This window comes from Sus scrofa, chromosome 5, assembly GCF_000003025.6.
Source record: "Sus scrofa isolate TJ Tabasco breed Duroc chromosome 5, Sscrofa11.1, whole genome shotgun sequence".
Taxonomy (NCBI): domain Eukaryota; kingdom Metazoa; phylum Chordata; class Mammalia; order Artiodactyla; family Suidae; genus Sus; species Sus scrofa.
This window is the reverse complement of record NC_010447.5, coordinates 86025763-86043474: the sequence shown is the minus strand read 5'-3', so window position 1 is coordinate 86043474 and position 17712 is coordinate 86025763. Positions and strand designations below refer to the sequence as shown.

Here is a 17712-nt window from a genome sequence, read left to right as displayed (position 1 = left end):
TCAGTGAGTTAAGGATCCGGTGTTGCAGTGAGCTGTGTGTAGGTCACAGACACAGCTCGGATCTGGCATTGCTGTAGCTGTGGCCTAGGTCAGCAGTGACAGCTCTGATTCGACCCCTAGCCTGGGAATCTCCATATGCTGTGGGTGTGGCCCTAAAAAGCAAAAGCAAAAGCAAAAAAAAAAAAAATTCTATATCAATTTTAAACATTGAATTTATACTTTAAAACTTTTCTCAAAGGAAAACCGCAGACTCAAGTGGATTCACTGGTGAATTCTACCAAACATTGAAAGAAAACATAAAACCAATCCTGGGACATTACAAAAGAGGAAAATCTATAGAACAGTATTTTAATAAACATAGAATCAAAATTCCTCAATAAAGTATTAAAATCAAAGATAGCTATATAAAAATAACATCATATAATTATCAAGTAGGAAAGCACGGTTGGTTTAACACTTGAAAGTCAATTAACTTATTCACCACCATCGTAATTCATCAATGAATACATTATTTAATAAAAAAAGAAAATTTTGCTTACCTCAATAGATGAGGAAAAAGCATGTGAAAATTTCAGCATCCATTCATAATAAAACCTGATGGAACTAGAGGCAGAAAGAAACTCCTTTAACTGGAGAGAGGGCATCTACCAAAAACCTTCAGCAAATACTTTATCTAAAGATAAAAGACTGCTTTTTTGCTAAGACTTACTAAGGCAAGGTATTCACTCTTACAGCCTCTATTCAACATGTCCTGGAGGTCCTTGCCAGAGCCATTAGGAAAGGAAAAGGAGTTCCAGGCATACACATTCAAAGAAAGCAGTAAACTTTTATTTTTTTCTCATATAGAAGATCAAAGGGATTTATTAAAACAATGGTAGAATTAATGTCATTTAGCAAAATTGCTAAAATACACCATCAAAATACTAAAATCAAATGTTGCTCCATACCAGAAATAAACAATTGGAATATTAAACTTCAAAATATCACACCACTGGGAATTTCATTATAAATATTCATAGCAGTTTTATTTATACTAGAAAAAATTGGGAAATAATCCATATGGATTATTTAAAATGTGAATGACTTTCTAAAATGTGGTATATTCATACAATGGAATCTACTCAGAGAAAAAATTACAAACAGGAGAATAGATTTTTTTAATGTGGTATATTCATAAGATGGAAACACACTCAGGAGAAAAAAAATTACGAAACATGCGTGCATCTCAAAGACATTTATGCTAAAATAAAGAAACTAGACACATAGCAGTCCCCAGTGCTCAATTCAATTTTTATGAAACTCTAGAGAAGACAAATCTAATATGTAGTGAACAAAAGCAGATCAGCTGCTACCTGGGGTTTGGAGGTGAGGAGGATATTGGATGAAAAAGGGAATGATTAAATCTTTTGTGAAAGTAAAATATTCATCTCAATTTTATCGGTGGTTACAACTACCTATCAAAACTTATTGAACTGCATACTTAAAACCACTGCATTTTACCTTATGTAAATGATGTCACAATTAAGTAGGTTAAAGATAGAAGTTGCATTTGCCATTCTTTCTCCATTTAGGACCAGTCCCTATGACTCCCTACTGTCTTGCCAAGCCCACTTCCTTCCATGAGAGGGCCAGGAGCAGGTGAAGAAAGGAGGTGGAGGGAGTCAAGTAAGGAAAAAAAAATTTTTTTTTTTTTGTCTTTTTCTAGGGCTGCTCCCGCGGCATATGGAGGTTCCCAGGCTAGGGGTCGAATCGGAGCCGTAGCCACTGGCCTCCGCCAGAGCCACAGCAACACAGGATCCGAGCCGCGTGTACAACCTACACCACAGCTCACAGCAATGCTGGGTCCTCAACCCACTGAGCAAGGCCAGGGATTGAACCCACAACCTCATGGTTCCTAGTCGGATTCGTGAACCACTGCACCGCAACGGGAACTCCATGTAAGGAAAATCTGAGCAAGGTTGACGATCCTAATCACGTTGAAGTCCTGTATCCTTATTAGCTCCCAGCTATGGGTATGCTTCGGCTTTCCATGTTAGCCTGTCCATCCACTGCTGTGGTGGTGATTGTTCTGCTCTTCAAAGGGCTTCTACATCTTCCTTTGAGCTTTGCTTTCTATCCTGAGCTCCAGATCTAAATTGTCTCTGGTCACTGCATGGTTTTTACTTCACACTTCGCCAGATAAATCTAAAATCATGAACTTTGCTCCAAATGACCTTCTGACCTGCCTCCTCAGATGTTCTCCTGGTCACACTATTCCCTCCTGGTCACACTACTCCCTTCCATCACTGCGTCCAGTCAATTCCATCTCTTATTCCATTCTTGCTGCTACATCCACCACCTCCTCTCAAACTTGCAACTCAGTATCTTGTACAAGTGTTGCCTAAAGACTCCCAGCTGCTCTATGTCTCCCAGTCCCTCTTACTCTAATCCACCCCACGGGTCTCGTCTTTCTGAGGGTAGATCTAATAATTCACTCTCCTTTCAAAATTCTTAAGTGATTCTCCACATACCAAATAAAATCCAGGTCTGTAGTTTCTGTTCAAGGTTCTCCATTCTTTCACTTAAATCCCCTCTTTTTGCTCTCATCTCCAAATACTCCTCTTTTAAGGGGAAACTGCACTTTCCTTGAATATATTTCCTGCTCCATGTCTCATCTTTGCTGTTGATGATTGTTTAATTTACTAGGGTTGCCATAGCAAAGCAACACAGATGGAGTGATTTAAAAAACAGAAGTTTATTTCCTTATAGTTCCAGAGGCTGGAAGTCTGAAATCAAGGTGTCGGCAGGGTTAGTTTCTTTTAAGACCTCTCTCCTTAGCTTGCAAGGGTCATCTTCTCCCGTGTCATCTTATGCTCTTTCCTCTGTGTGTGTCTGGGTTCTAATTCTCTCTTCTTATAAGGACATTAGTCACACTGGAATAGGACCCACTCATATGACCTTATTTTGATTTAATTACCTCTTTGAAGACCCTGTCTCCAAATACAATCTCATTCTAAGGTATTTTGAGGGAGACATATGTTAGCTCATAACCATGGCCATTGGTTTAGTATGACCTTGTTCTGCTGATATAACTTCCCATCCAATACTCAGCCTCAAAGACCAGATCAGATATTACCTTGGTCTTGAAGTTTTTCCATATGGGCAAACCAGATAGGCCCACTTACTATTCTGAGACCCAGTAACATTTGGTTTGTACATCTGTCAGTAGATGAATCATAGACATTATGCATTAGAGCTACTTGTGAACTTTACTTTTCTTCTCTCTTCTTCTATACTCTAAGTTCTCTGTAGCCAGAGAAAGTGTTATTTTCTCTTTATTGTAACTCCCTGGACCACCAGCACTGTTCTAGTACAGATAAACATTTGTGATTGAATGTGGTACTTCTAGATAAGTCAGCCTTCAAGATAGGACTTCAGGAGCACAGAAGGTCGGGGGGTTTTGGCTGCCTTTCTCCTTATGCCTTGATGTATTTCATTAGTTCCCTTATGGCATGGATTCTAGATGAAGTACAATCCCTTGGTAAGTGTAGTGATATTTTAGTTTTTTAGAGTAGATTTAATCATGAGGAAGCATGAAGAATATTGAGAGTTGGGACAGGGAAGAAGGTGAAAAAGGAGTATAAATATTTATTGAGGATTTACCGCATGATAGGACTTCTAGAAACATTGTATTCGTATAGTCCTCATGACAACGCTGTGGACATGGGCTATAGTTTTTCACATTTTACAAAAGAGAAAGCTGAGGTTCAAAGAAGTTAAGCAGCATGCAGTTAGTAGTTACTGGTAGTCAGTGGCACAACCAGAATCCAAATGCAGCCCCAGCAGCTTTCCAGTACTTGACCTCAGCCTCTTTCTACCATGTCCCATTCAACAGTAGCCTGGGTAGATCTGAGAGTTACATAGTAGGTGGTGTTTCTTAAGTGGGGGCACCCATCCCAGTGCCTGAGAAACTGCAATTCATTTCATTTTTAAAACTCAGGAGGTAGGCCCAATATTATCACCATTTTACACACAAGGAGACTGAGGCACAAAGCTATTAAGGAACTTGCTCAAGATTAATAATACGTAGGAGGTCCAAAATTTGACTGAAGCCAACTGATTCCAGTCACAGCCCTAAACCCCTCTGCCATGCACCTCTCTTCACAAGTTGCCGACTTCCCATGTAGCCCAGCGACCCCCTGATTTGCATTCCCACTTGGAAATTCCGCTCCTAGCGTCTGCTTAACAGCCTCCTGGAGGCCAGCCAGACATAGACACACAAGGCAGTTAAATCGTTCACAGTTTTTTTTCCTTCTCAAACTTTTCATCCTTCAGTAGCTACTGAAATAATAGGTACTAGACATTCACTTTTCACTCTTTGGGAAACATGTTCCCCAGTCCACATGCCAGCACACATACCTTTCCAGCCCAAGCTGGGATGAGAATTGTGTTTGTTTGTTTGCTTTGTTTTGGGAAAAATGCCTTTCACACATCTAGTTGATCTCCATAGGTTTCTTTTGGGTTTGGGTTTCATTTTTACTTTTTTAAAAGAGGAGCACATCAATTGGGAAGTTGTCCAAAAGTATATGAATCTTTTTCACATGTATTTGTATATGCAGACACTGTATTTGTGCAAACACTTCTCCAGATGCTGCTAAGAGGCAAGAAGACATTTTACCAAATGTCTTACCTGTGGCACCTTGCTTCTATTTGTTACCTTTGAAGAAGAAAATTGAATTTTACCAAGAAGCAATGTGGGATGTGTTCTGGGCATCACATCTCACCTCTGATGCCCATGGCAGGGAGAGGACTTTTTCAGACTCCTTCACTCACGTTGCCCCTCTGGAGCTGAAATAATTCATCTGACTGGGAAACGTGGGACGAATGGCTGGATCAAACACCCTTCCTTTGATATGCCTTGAACTACCTTCACAGCTAAGAGAGGGAACCCACCTTAAATTTATGTGGCTGCTTCCTACCTCAAAAGACACTTTCCCCACAGGACTTCAAACGGACTTTGGATTTAATGACGACATAAGTAGATACCTTCTTGGAAGGAAGTTCTCTCAGGCCTAGGCAATTCTATGACAGAATCAGTGTGCGCAAATACAGCGGCATTAAAACCAAAATGTTCACAAGATTTTGCGGAGGCCAAAATCTAAATAGAGTTCACAGGGTGTCTGGAGCTGCCACCATCCAAATTCCTAAACATTGTTTGGAGGTAAGCTCTCCAGAGAGTCTCTGTGAGAATGAAGCCAATATGGAGACAAAAGCTTTATTTCCTGTCCATGGTAAATGCAGAATGCCAAAACTAAGCTCTTGTGGGAACATTTCTGCCAACCGTGTTTAAGTTCATAGATCGTGACTTCAGGACAACTGGCATCTACAAGGCAACAGCCTGGTGGGACTCAGACTTCTCAGAGCCCATGAAGTCCCTGCTCCCATCTTTGCCACTGCTATTTGAGGTAATGCAGAAGACCTGCACGATATGTTGGGATGCCTTTTCTGTTCAAGTTTTGAACAGAACAATCTGAGAAAATAAAAGAGATAGAGAATGCAAATAATTGAAAAAGACTTAGTTGGAATGACTAGGCAGTTCTAGAAGCCAAGCAGACTTAGACTACTAAATTGTAGAATCAGGCAGACCTATCTCCTGGGTCTCATCGATGCCGGGGCCAGCAGTGTCTTCTGTTCCCTCCGCTGCAGAAGCAGCAGAGAAACCAGGGCAAAAGAGTATTTGTCTTGCGGGAAGCTCCCTTCAAAGGAAGAAGAATGAGTTTGTGATAGCACGCTCAGTTCTGACTCTTCTACACGATAAATGGGGAGAAGCCAGAGAAAAACAGCCCTCCTCATGGAAACTAAGAACAGGAAAATGGTGTTTTCATCCAGCAATGTCCAATAGAGTTAAAGTTTTCTACTTCCCATTTTGGATTGATCTATAATGCATTCTACTCCAACTTATATCAAGGAGATCAGTTCTTACACTAGTTTTTTGTACTTTTGCAAATGCTGGTGGCTGTACGTACAGTAATTTAGAAGAGTATTAGCCCTTTACAAGTTGCACCAGGACTGTAATAAGTTCTTGCTTTTCCATAGCTGACTTCAAACAACACCTACATCATTTTCTATTATTAATACTTCCGGGTAGACCATTCCAGAGTGTCATGTCAGAAAAGGATAAAAATACTTCCCCCTATTCACTGGTGGGGCAAAAATCACAATTTTAAAAATAGCCTTTAAATCCAGGGATATGAGGAAGGAAGAAAGCACATCCCAGGTGCCTTTTGTCACCTGGGACTGAATCATCTTGTTCTCTTTCTTACTCATCTGTAACTCCCAGGATTTATATATACATAAATCCCTCCTTCATTAATCATACATTATTCTACCTTCTCCACCCCACAACGTCCCTTCTCCAACAAGTAGATTTATTCTATTTTTACATCTTTTTACAATGCTTTCATTGGCGAGCAGATAAGCTAAAATAAGCTATAAATTTTTTTAAAAAAATTCAATTGATACGGTGAGCTTAAACTCAGTGGAGCATGTCTGTAGAGCGGTAAAACAGTGACTCTTGTTCCTCTCCATTGGAGTGATGGGTCAGTGACAGATATGACCATTAGTTGATGTCCCATCTGGACACCGCAACCATCACACATGACACCTGCCATAGGATTTGCTAAGCTGATTTGCCAACATTGAAAAGGTTACCAATTTGATTGCTTAAATTTTATTCCGAAGTCAGTTCTTTTCAGGTATGCCACATCACTGGGGCTGGGGAAGATTAATGCACAAAGTTTGAATCTCAGAAAGCACGTCATTTCTTCTCAAGTTATGAAAGACTTTGAAAGGTTTTCTTTTTTAAAAAGCCTTTTTTTTTTTTTTGCAAGGCATTACCTCTCAGTAAATGTTTATCTTTAATTTTAACCTGAAACTAAGTTTGAGAAATTCCAGTCCACATGGATTTTGTTTTTTACAAAACTCATCAGAAGGCTCACAGAAGACTGCCTCTGATAAAAATAATGAAATTGCTACTTCAACTCCAGGAAAATTTGGAGTGTTTTATTTATCATGACCCCGTTTACTGAAAAAGCTCCAAGTGCTTGAAATTCAATTTAAATGTCAGAAATTTCTGTATTTTCCAAACCAAGAAAGAAAAGAAGAAGAAAAAGAAAAAAAAAATGGGAAGGGAGGGAAGAAAGGCAGGAGAGGGAAGAGAAGGGAGGGAGAAGGGGAGGGAGGAGCAGAGCAATTGAGAGACGTGAGGGAGAAGAAAGAAAGAAAGAAAGAAAAAGAAAGAAAGAAAGAAAGAAAGAAAGAAAGAAAGAAAGAAAGAGAAAGAAAGAAAGAAAGAAGAAAGAAAGAAAGAAAGAAAAGAAAGAAAGAAAGAAAGAAAAAGAAAGAAAGAAAGAAAGAAAGAAAGAAAGGGAGAAAGAAAGGAAGGAGGGAAGGGAGGGAGGAAGGAAGAATGAGGGTTGCAGAAGCGTCACTGACTTTCTGAGCAGCATCTACAGAAAGCGATGAGAACAAGGCTTGGGAGGGGATAAACTTATCCAAGAAATCTCTCCCCAAGTGCTCACTCAGGACACCACCCCCCAGGCTTTCCTCTCCACCTCTCCTCATTCTGTTCTGAACCTGAACTTCTGCCCAGCTTCACCAGGGAAGACATGAGCCCTGCAGAGGAGAACAAAAGCAATTCATTGCTTCCAGCTCCCGGTGGCCTCTCTGCTGCTCTCCAGCCTTTGTTTTCCTTCAAGCCAGGCCTGGAGATCAGCGTGCAGCGAGAGGACTCAGTTTTCATGAGACTTGGGGCTTATCTCACTTGGCCAGGCCGCCTTCCCAGGAAGCGCTCTGCTGGCAGTGCCCTTCACCTGCAGGAGTCCGCCTGGTGCAGTGGGAACGGCTCCCTCGGCCTTTAGCTCTGGACCTCAAGGCCTAGTTCTTGATTTTGTTAGCTGATCTCGGTCAGGGTTCTTCCCGAGATGCAGTTCTGACCAGGTGCCTGGCCTCCTTGGGGCGCCCCAGTGAGTCACTATTGCTTTTTTTGCATAAAAGCCAAACCTTGCCTTCTGTCTTATAGGCTTTGCAGACTCTGGGCCCCAAACCCCACTTGAATCTCTCCCCACACCACTCTCCTACTCCCACTGAAAACTGCAGCGCTCTGGCAACTTCTTCAGTATTAAGGGCTATTTTGTGTGACTCTAGAACAAGGAACAACACACCTTTCCTGCAAAGGAGCAAATGGTCAATAGGTCCTGAAAAAAATGGGTTGCAGACCAAATGGTCTTTGTCACAACTATTCACCTCTGCCATGGTGGTGCCAGTGCAGCCACAGATAATACAAAGATGAATGCGCATGGCTGTGCCAGGAAAACGAGCCTGGGGGGCAGTTGGGAGAAATCAGTGCAGATGCAGGTTTCACCCAAAGGCTGTAGTTGGCTGACACCAGCTCTTTACCTTCATCCATGGTCTTTATTCCCTCTGCTGGGTCACCTTCCAGCTGCCTTTCACACCAGCAATCCCCCCCCTTTTTTTAGGGCCGCACCTGTGGTATAAGGAAGTTCCCAGGCTAGGGGCCAAATCACAGCTGTAGCTGCCGGTCTACACCACAGCCACAGCAACGTCAGATCCGAGCCGCGTCTGCAACCTACACCACAGCTCACGGCAACACAGGATCCATAACCCATTGGGCAAGGCCAGGGACTGAACCCACATCCTCATGGATACTAGTCAGGTTTGTTGCCACTGAGCCACAATAGGAACTCCATAAGCAGCCCATTTTTAACTAGGTTTTTATCTTTCTTGCCTTAGCTTAGGTGCACTGCCTCTAGGAATTGTCCCTTATGCTCAGCTCTGGGTCACGTGCCCTGTCCCCATGAATTTCCAAGACAGCCTGTACTTTCCCCACTGCTGGCTCACCACGTTGTATTATAATTGCTTATTTACATATTTACACCCTAACCCAGACTGTCAGTTGCACAGGCCAGGGATCTAGCTTGCCTTGTTTATTTTATACCCAGTACCTGCACCTAGAAGGTACTCAATAAATCTTAGCTCCTATTGTCATTATCATTACAGTAGGGTTAGGTTAGGTGGGTCTTTTGGGTGAGCCTGCAAATCTACAACTCTTCTACGGAAAAATCAACCTGGCGGACTCACAGAGGCAAAGTTTTCCCAAGTCACAGTTGCCTCGGGGTCTGCACGGAAGTGATTTTTACCAATAAATAGGTACAAGAGCCTGAGCCCCAAATCAGCAATTCTTAGCTTTCAGGTACCAGGCATCATCTGGGACAGTCTTAAAAGTTACTGATGCTTAGATCCTACCTGTGGAGATTCTTCTTTGCGCCGGGTGCAGGCTGCCATGGAATCTTTACCGTCTCTTGAGGTCTGTTATTTCCCTTGGGCTGCCGTAACAAATTATCACAAACTGGGCGGCTCAGAGCAACAGGAATTTATTCCCCCAGAATCCTGGAGGCCAGAAGTCTGAAATCCAGTCCTTGCAGACTCTAGGGGAGTCTCCTCCGGGTTCTGGTGCCTGTCCACATTCCTTGGCACCTCGGCTTGTCCCTCCCATCTCTGCCTCCATCTTCACGTCACTTCTCTGCGGTGTGTCTCTTACAAGGACATGGTTATAGGTCATTTAGCACCCCCCCCCCCGGATAATCCAACACGATCTCTCAAGACTTCAACTTTTACATCTTCGAAGAGCTTTTTTCCAAATAAGGTCACCCTCACAGGTTCCAGGAAGCAGAACATGGACCAGCCTTTTGCGGAAGCCAAATACCAGGGGATCCTGATTTACAGCCACCCTCTGAACAAGACACGTGTATTTGTAGGTGGGCTGTCATGTCTCTGCCCAGGCTTGTATGGGAACTGACCACTTCTTTGCCAGGTGAGAAGCATCATTTAGGAGCGTTGCTTACCCTGATGAAAGAGGAACACAGAGTTAAGGGTGACGGCGAGGAAACGCCAGGCAAGTGAGACACAGCGGATGCAAGGCATGGATTCGATATCCAGTTTCCCTGTCCTTTGTTCTTCCTCACTCTTTCCTATGGGATTATCTTTCCCTTTATAGAGGAATCTGTACTATCTAGATTTTTCTCTCTCTCTCTTTCTTTCCCTTTTCTTGGTTGAAGCATTTTCTGCCCTAGACTGAATAACTACAATCCTACCATCTCATATTATTTCAAAGACAACCATGACCTTCACTCGGGTCAGACTTATAGACAAAATTATAGCCAGGCTTTTGGTAGGTGTCTTTGGGGTAAATGCGACATTCACAATTATGATAAAGGATATTGTGCTCTTTCTTCAGACTAGTTGAGGACAGAAAATCAGAGGTGCCCCAAATATTTCACTGAAACCTGAGCTGTCTCCCACTGAGTCTGAATCCTTTAACAACTGAAAAAAAGGAAAGAAACGAAATGTGTAATCCTCATGAAATTAGGACTCCTTCCTGCTTCTCTGTTTGCTGCTTAATTTTTACTTTAGCACTTATCGGAAGTGAAGTTGAACATCTAACAGTGATGACTACATTCTGGAAGGAGGTCATGAGACTGGGGATAGAATGCTTGGTTATCTTTGGTTTTTCCTCTCTGCCATCTTTTGGGAACCAAACATCATTAGAAGTTCCAATAATTGCAGTACAAATAGTACTTTCATGACAGTCCTTCAGCAACCTCCTTGAAGGGAAATGTCTAGTCCTTATTTATAATAACATAATGATGTGATTTTAAAAGAGGCAGCATGAGTGTGGATTTTGTTTTGGCTGAAAAAAAAAAAAACCTCCAATTTTTTTTAATGGAGGCATGGAAGGTTGTTGGATGCTGTTTAGCTAAGTATCACGAAGAATGTACTTGGTGGTGCATTCCGCTGTCTGGCATGTGGGCTAATACTCCCTGACTGCTGGCACCAACTTGCCTCTCCATTTTGCTAAACAGAAAAGGGGGGAAAGAAAAAAGAAGAAAATACCCATTCTGCCTGTTTTCACTGTATTGTCTCATTCTTATTCTAATCCCCAAATAAAAAGAGCAAAATCCTTTCTGCTGATTCGAGACTTTTTGCAATTTGGAGAAAAATCCTTTTTTTTCTCTCTCTCCCAGTTTTGATGAGACGGGGAACAATGTTGGTAGACTAATTTAGGTAACTTTTCAGGTGTTCTTAACTGAACTGAGAATTGCCAAAGAAATGCGAAAAATGCTAGCACTTATCGGAAATGCAAATGTGGCATTTGTTCAGCTTAATGTGAATAGCCTTGCCCAGGCAACAACAGAAGAGACAATTAGAATGCAGTCATGGTTCCAAAAATTCACCCTTTCTTCCAGCTAATATGACATTCTTTCAAAAAGAAAAGAGAGAAAGAAAATGAGGAAATATATGTGGTTTTGCTTCAGTTACCAATGCAAAAAAAAAAAAATGCCAATTTGGTATGGCTCTTATTTTAACTAAAAAAAATCTGTTATTGTGCAAGCATTGTCAGAACAAAGTAGCAATAAAGGAATTTTATGTCTGTACTGCCTTCATTATGGCTGGGTTTTAAGAGCAATGGAACTCAGGTCAACTAATGTTAGGAGCGACGGTGGACGTTATTCCCCGTTATTCCCCGCCGAGGACTGTGGTGGAATAGCCATGTTTATTGCCCATCATTTTTCAATGATTTTATGCCATCATTTGGGAGATGAATAAAATAACTCTGTAGCAGGCATGCATGTAAATAAATTAAGCATTAAGAACCAGCGAGTTGTAATCATCTTTCTTTGAGAATGTACTAAATAGTTGCAATCAGTGAAATGGACGAGAAATTGCATTAAATTGCAGTTCCAGTTACATAGCATACCAGCTAAAACAAGACCCCGGTGGGAGAGTCTGCAGGGAGAGAAGAATGCGGTTGTCTTCTGGGTGTGTTTTAGCCTACAAAACCACACTGGGCAAATAAGGCATGGGTCACTTAACCTTCCTAAGTGAGAGTATCTATTATTGATGAACAAACAACAATGAATGAACTCTTTAGCAATATATTACCATTTCCCTCATTTAAGCATTCAAGTCTTCAAGGCCTGAGAACCACGGCAAATATAAAACCAATTGTCCCCTTGTATCCTAATGCCTCTTCCACAATGACCACTTTAATTATTTAGAGGATCCTTTTAAACGTTAAGATTGATTGGCAACAGGAGGAGAGAGTTTGATGAAGAGATGTGGATTTTTTTCTTCCTTTTTCTTTTAGAAGGAAAATGGGAATTATGTACTGGGAAGCACTTTTTTCACTTGCTGAGTTAATGGTTGGACCTCAAGGGTGTAGACTGCAGATTTTCCAGCATCTTCTCCAAAAAAAAAAAAAAAAAATGTGTCCTCCCAGCTTTGCCTAATTCCCAGTTGAAATGAGGTACATTTGGCCTCCCTGGATGTGTGCTTTAGTCAGGAGACATCTTGGCCTAACATCTTGATTTGTGATGCATGTGAGCCAGTTTATTTGGGGAAACTCTCAAGGCAGAACAAAAAGCATAGGCTTCAGTCATCGCCAGACACTGGTTCAAATCCTGATTCTGCCACGTACAAAATGTCTGTTTTTAGGTTGCTTGTCTGAACCTTGTTTCCCTCCTAGATAAAATGGACATATTATGTTCCTGTCATATTCACCTCCTGGTACAATGTCTAAGGTAGTGTTTGCACAATTGATGAACGCTGAAACTGTTAGTTTTTGTTTGTTTTTTTATGGCTGCCCTTGTGGCATATAGAAGTTCCCAGACGAGGAGTTCCCATTGTGGTACAGTGGTTAAGAATCCGACTAGGAACCATGAGGCTGCAGGTTCGATCCCTGTCCTTGCTCCGTGGCTTAACGATCCGGTGTTGCTGTGAGCTGTGGTGTAGGTCCCAAATGTGGCTTGGATCCAGCGTTGCTGTGGCTCTGGCGTAGGCTGGCAGCTACAGCTCTGATTAGATCCCTAGTCTGGGAACCTCCATATGCTGCGGGAGCGGCCCAAGAAATGGCAAAAAGACCAAAAAAAAAAAAAAAAAAAAAAAAAAGAAGAAGAGGAAGTTCCCAGATGAGGGACTGAATCCAAACGGCAGCTGTGACACTGACAGATCCTTTATCCCACTGTGCCGGGCTGGGGATCAAACCAGCGCCTCTGCAGCAACCCAAGCCATTGCAGTTGGATTCTTAACCCACTGCACCACAGTGGGAACTCCTAAAGCTACTAGTTTTATGGCTCAGAAAACTCTCAGTCCAAAATTGTTCTTGGAATGGTGCAGCCAACAGTGCTAATGTTTCTTGAGCTCCTGGTAAATGCCAGGAGATGGGATAGAGACTTTCATGTACTTCGTCTCATTTACTTTTTACACCATTCAAGGTGCTTTACATAATTCCCACTCTGCAGTGGGACAAAAGGCAGTTCAGGCAGTAGGCGGCCTGCTCACTTAATTACTAGAAGCTTGGGTTGGATTTTGGATCCGAGTCTTCTAATTCCAGGCTAAGGCGTCTCTCTCTCCAGTGTTCCCTCGACCACATGTGCCAACAGAACTAGGAGATCTGAACGTAAGATCTGAAAAATACAGGCTTTATCGCTGGCTGCAATATTAATATGATTGACTTGGCCATTTTTCTGTGTTAGAATTCTTTGTCACAAATAAGCAAAATCTAAATTATACCAAATAATGAAAAAAGGGAGAATTTATTGACTCAAACCATGAAAAAGGTCAGGAGAAGTTGGTTTTAGGCACAGGTGGGTTCAGGGACCCAAGCACGTTCAATGGCTCTTGACTGTCTTCCTTCCTGCTGGCTGCATCTCAGCTGATTCCTCCCCTCCTCGAGGTAACAACAAGGCTGCCAGCATTTCCTTGCACATCTCTTTGTAGCGGAAATAAAGATCTTCTCTTCCCAACAGAAAATGCTGCCTCATTGAAGTCTTTCTTTTTGGCAATTTGAGCCACATGCCCATCCCTGAATCAGTCACTCTAACCAGGATAGCTGGGCAGAACTGGGTCATATGCACCCACTTCTGGAGCCAGGGGTAAAGTTCCATCAGCTGAAGCAGCCGAAACAGAGTGGCAGGAGAGATGTCCGAAGGGAAGTATTTGGAATTAATGTGGGTGAACCAAGTTACAGTTGCTGTTCTGGAAGGAAAACTGAGAACCAAGCATCTCATCTGTGACCTTGAGCTGATAAGAATTCAGGCTCTGGCACCAGGCAGATCAGACGAATTCTGGCTCTACCATTTTCCAGTGGTGTGACCTTGAGCAAGATACATCATCTCTCTCTACCTCAGTTTCCCCATCTGCAACATGGCACAACTATATATATAAAACTTGGCATATATGAAGTGTTCATTCATTGTTAGCTGATGGCTAACATTTTAAAATTATTATGATGCCTCAATTTCCTTGAATTTAACACAGGACTTTGCCTTCCTGGATTAACTCACCAAATGAACGTGAGATCTTACACATGATGGCATATTGAAAAAATAAAAGACATTCTAAAGGTTTTGTGCAGTTGGCATTGTTAGGGCATTTACAAGGGTCAGATGCCCTTCCCTCATGGAAACTCCTTCAAGTAAAGCCTCTGACCCGAACTTTGCAGTGATGTTGCCAGGAACCTACCATACTTGCCATTTTCCAGCGAGCCATTCCAGCGCAACTTTGCCCGGAGCCCCTGGCTTTTACTCTGAGTGAAAAGAGAGGAGCCATTGCTGGTTTTCGCCAGATCAACTCTCCCCTCTGCTCAGACTCTCTCGTGGCTTCCTATCTTACTCAGAATAAAATGCTGGTGTTCCTGTCGTGGCGCAGCAGAAACGAATCTGACTAGGAACCCTGAGGTCTCGGGTTCGATCCCTGGCCTCGCTCAGTGGGTTAAGGATCCAGCGTTGCCATGAGCTGTGGTGTAGGTTGCAGACTCGGCTCGGATCTGGCCTTGCTGTGGCTGTGGTAGGCTGGCTGTGACAGCTCCGATTAGACCCCTAGCCTGGGAACCTCCATATGCGGGGGTGTGGCCCTAAAAAAAGGACAAAAGACAAAAAAAAAAAAAAAAAAAAGCATAAAATGCAAGGTGCACACCGTGGCCTAAAGACCCCACATAACCTGCCCTCCTAACTTCTTTCTCTGTCGTCTCAGCACTTCACTCTGCCCTCTTCTCTCACTGGCTTCTTCCCCGCTGGCCTCCTTGATCTTTCTCAAATGCGAGCGTGGGAAGTATGGTACAGCTCAGGGCCTTTGCAGATGCTTTTAACTATGTCTTACTCACCTTCTCACTTCGGTTGAGAATCTGGGCAAATATCAATCTTGTCAGTGAAGCCTTTTCCAACCCGCCTGACACAAAATAACCCCCTCTTGATGCTCTCAGTCTACCTTACCCTGCCAAACTTTTTCTAAACACCCAGCCTCCCTCCCATTTTACACATTTATTTACTCATTCATTTATACTCTGTTGCTCTAAGTAGGATAAAAGCTCCTTCCTCAAAGGAAGGAGGGTTGTTGCTGTTGTTCATGGCTACATCCCCAGTGCCTAGATGAGCTGGCCATACTACCAGATATTCAATAAATATTTGAAGAAGGAAGGAATAAATAAAGGATGTAAAAATGCCTGGTGTGAAGCTTGGAACATAATCAATATTCAAGAAATGTTGGTTTAAAAATATATTTTTGGTTAACCTCTCAGCGAGATTTAGTTGGGCTTATTGGGTTATTGGAGATACCATTCAGCAATTGCACTCTGAGGTATTTATTCAAATGACTTGAAAATTATGTCCATATAAAAACCTGTAAGTGAATATTTATAGCAACTTCACATATAATTGCTGAAAGTTGAAAGCAACAAGAATGTCTTTCAATAAATAAGAGAATGGATAAACAAATGGTGGCATATCTGTACAATGGAATATTACCCAACAATAAAAACAAATGAGCTATCAACCCATAAAAAGACATGGATGAATATTAAATTCATAGAGCTAAGTGAAAGAAGCCAGTTTAAGAAAGCTATACACTATATGATTCAAATTTTATGGCATTCTGGAAAAGGCAAAAATCTAGTAACAATTAAAAAAATCAGTTTTGATTCAAAAAATATCAGTTTTTGAATTAAAAAAAAATTAAAATTACCAGGGATTTGGGGGGAAGGGAAAGAGGTTAAATAGGTGAAGCATGGGGAATTTGGGAGTGACGAAATTATTCTGTACGATACTGCAATTGTTGATAAATGACAGTATGCATTTACCAAAACCCACTGAATTTTGCAGCACAGAGAGTAATCCTTAATTTTTGTAAATTATTTGAAAATCATTTTAGGAGGTCTAGTAGTCACAGGATGTAAAGCAGACTGTCACCAAATAATCTAACTGTGTTGCAAATGTTTGAAACAATCTCACTGGAGTGGATGGGAGACAAAAATTACCAACCAACGTGACTTTGGAAATGAGTGGAATATAAAATGGTAGTGGATGGTTTATCGCTGCTGGAGTGAAAGTTTAGATATATGCACAGGGAAGAGGCTAGAGTGACCCATGTCTCACTGAATCAGAAAGACATCAGTATGAACTCATGTTTAGCTTAACATAGATATAGATGGTCCCATAGAAAAATATGCAGAGATATGCATGTATCTGCATATGTTCTTGCTCTCAGCTGAGAGAGCTGAGAGGCTCCAATAACACCAGCAGCACTGAGCACACATAGTAGGCAGAGCTTGGTTTCTAAGACCATTCTCCAACTAAAGGAACAAAAGCTCTTTGAAGAAAGAGCTGAAATGGTTGAATCCAGGAATAGAACAGGGACTATACACGATGAGTCTGGAGCATCTCATAGTGCCAGAAAGTAAGTGCTAAAAAGACGAAAACAAACAGATGCCACAATGACAAACGTATGTCAAAGTGATACAGGAACAAACTGAAAGAGTTCCGAGTGGCCAGAACTGGAACAATCTGAGCAACAAAATAAATAAAATAGCATTGGGTTACAATGCAATTATATGAGATAAATATCCATGAGTCATATCAATGTAAAGTAATGAATAAATAAATAAATGAGTGAGAAGAGGCACATTTCCCATGCAGAAGAATTTCAAATAACTTTAGATATTTCACCTTCTAGTATATAGAGCATCAATCCCAAATCACATAAGTACAGCTGCACAGTGGAGAAAGCTAACAAACAGGACCTTAGCCAGGTGGTCAAGCTCAACCACCTCTGTGATTAAGTCATGTTGATAATAAGCACCCTTGACATGACATGATAAAAATAGAGCTTCTCTGTGATCTTCCTTCTTCAAACACATAACCTCCACCCAATCATGAGAGAAACTTCAGACCGATCCCAACAGAAGACCATCTACAAAATATCTGACCAGTACTCCTCAAACTGCCAAGGTCATAAAAAAAAAAGAGCCTAAGGATACACGGTCATTAAATATGCTGTGGCAACCTGGATAGGATCCTGGAACCGAGAAGGAACATTAGATAAAAACTAAGGAAATCTGACTAGAGAATGGACATGAGTTATTAATGCTATATATCACTATTGGTTCATTAATTGTAACATACTAATATAAGATGCTAATAATAGCAAAAACTGGGTTCAGGGTATGTGAGAACTCCCTGCACTATATTTGCAATTTTTCTATAAATATAAAGCTCCTCTACAAAATAAAGTTTGCATATATTTGGAAGAATTACTGAAGACAGAGTCTCTGGGTAAAGAGCACATTGAATAGGGTGTCCTGAACTGGCTAGAGGGATTCAT

General features: G+C 41.6%; 1 long non-coding RNA gene across 1 annotated transcript in view; it reads right to left on the bottom strand.

The window, feature by feature from the left end:
- Window positions 1890–17712, bottom strand: part of LOC102160458 — a 569575-nt gene continuing 553752 nt past the window's right edge. The window contains exons 17-18 of the long non-coding RNA XR_002344204.1: window positions 9304–9903; window positions 1890–5735 (exon numbers count right to left, since the gene is read on the bottom strand). This is a non-coding gene — a long non-coding RNA (uncharacterized LOC102160458). The remainder of the gene's footprint in view (window positions 5736–9303; window positions 9904–17712) is intronic.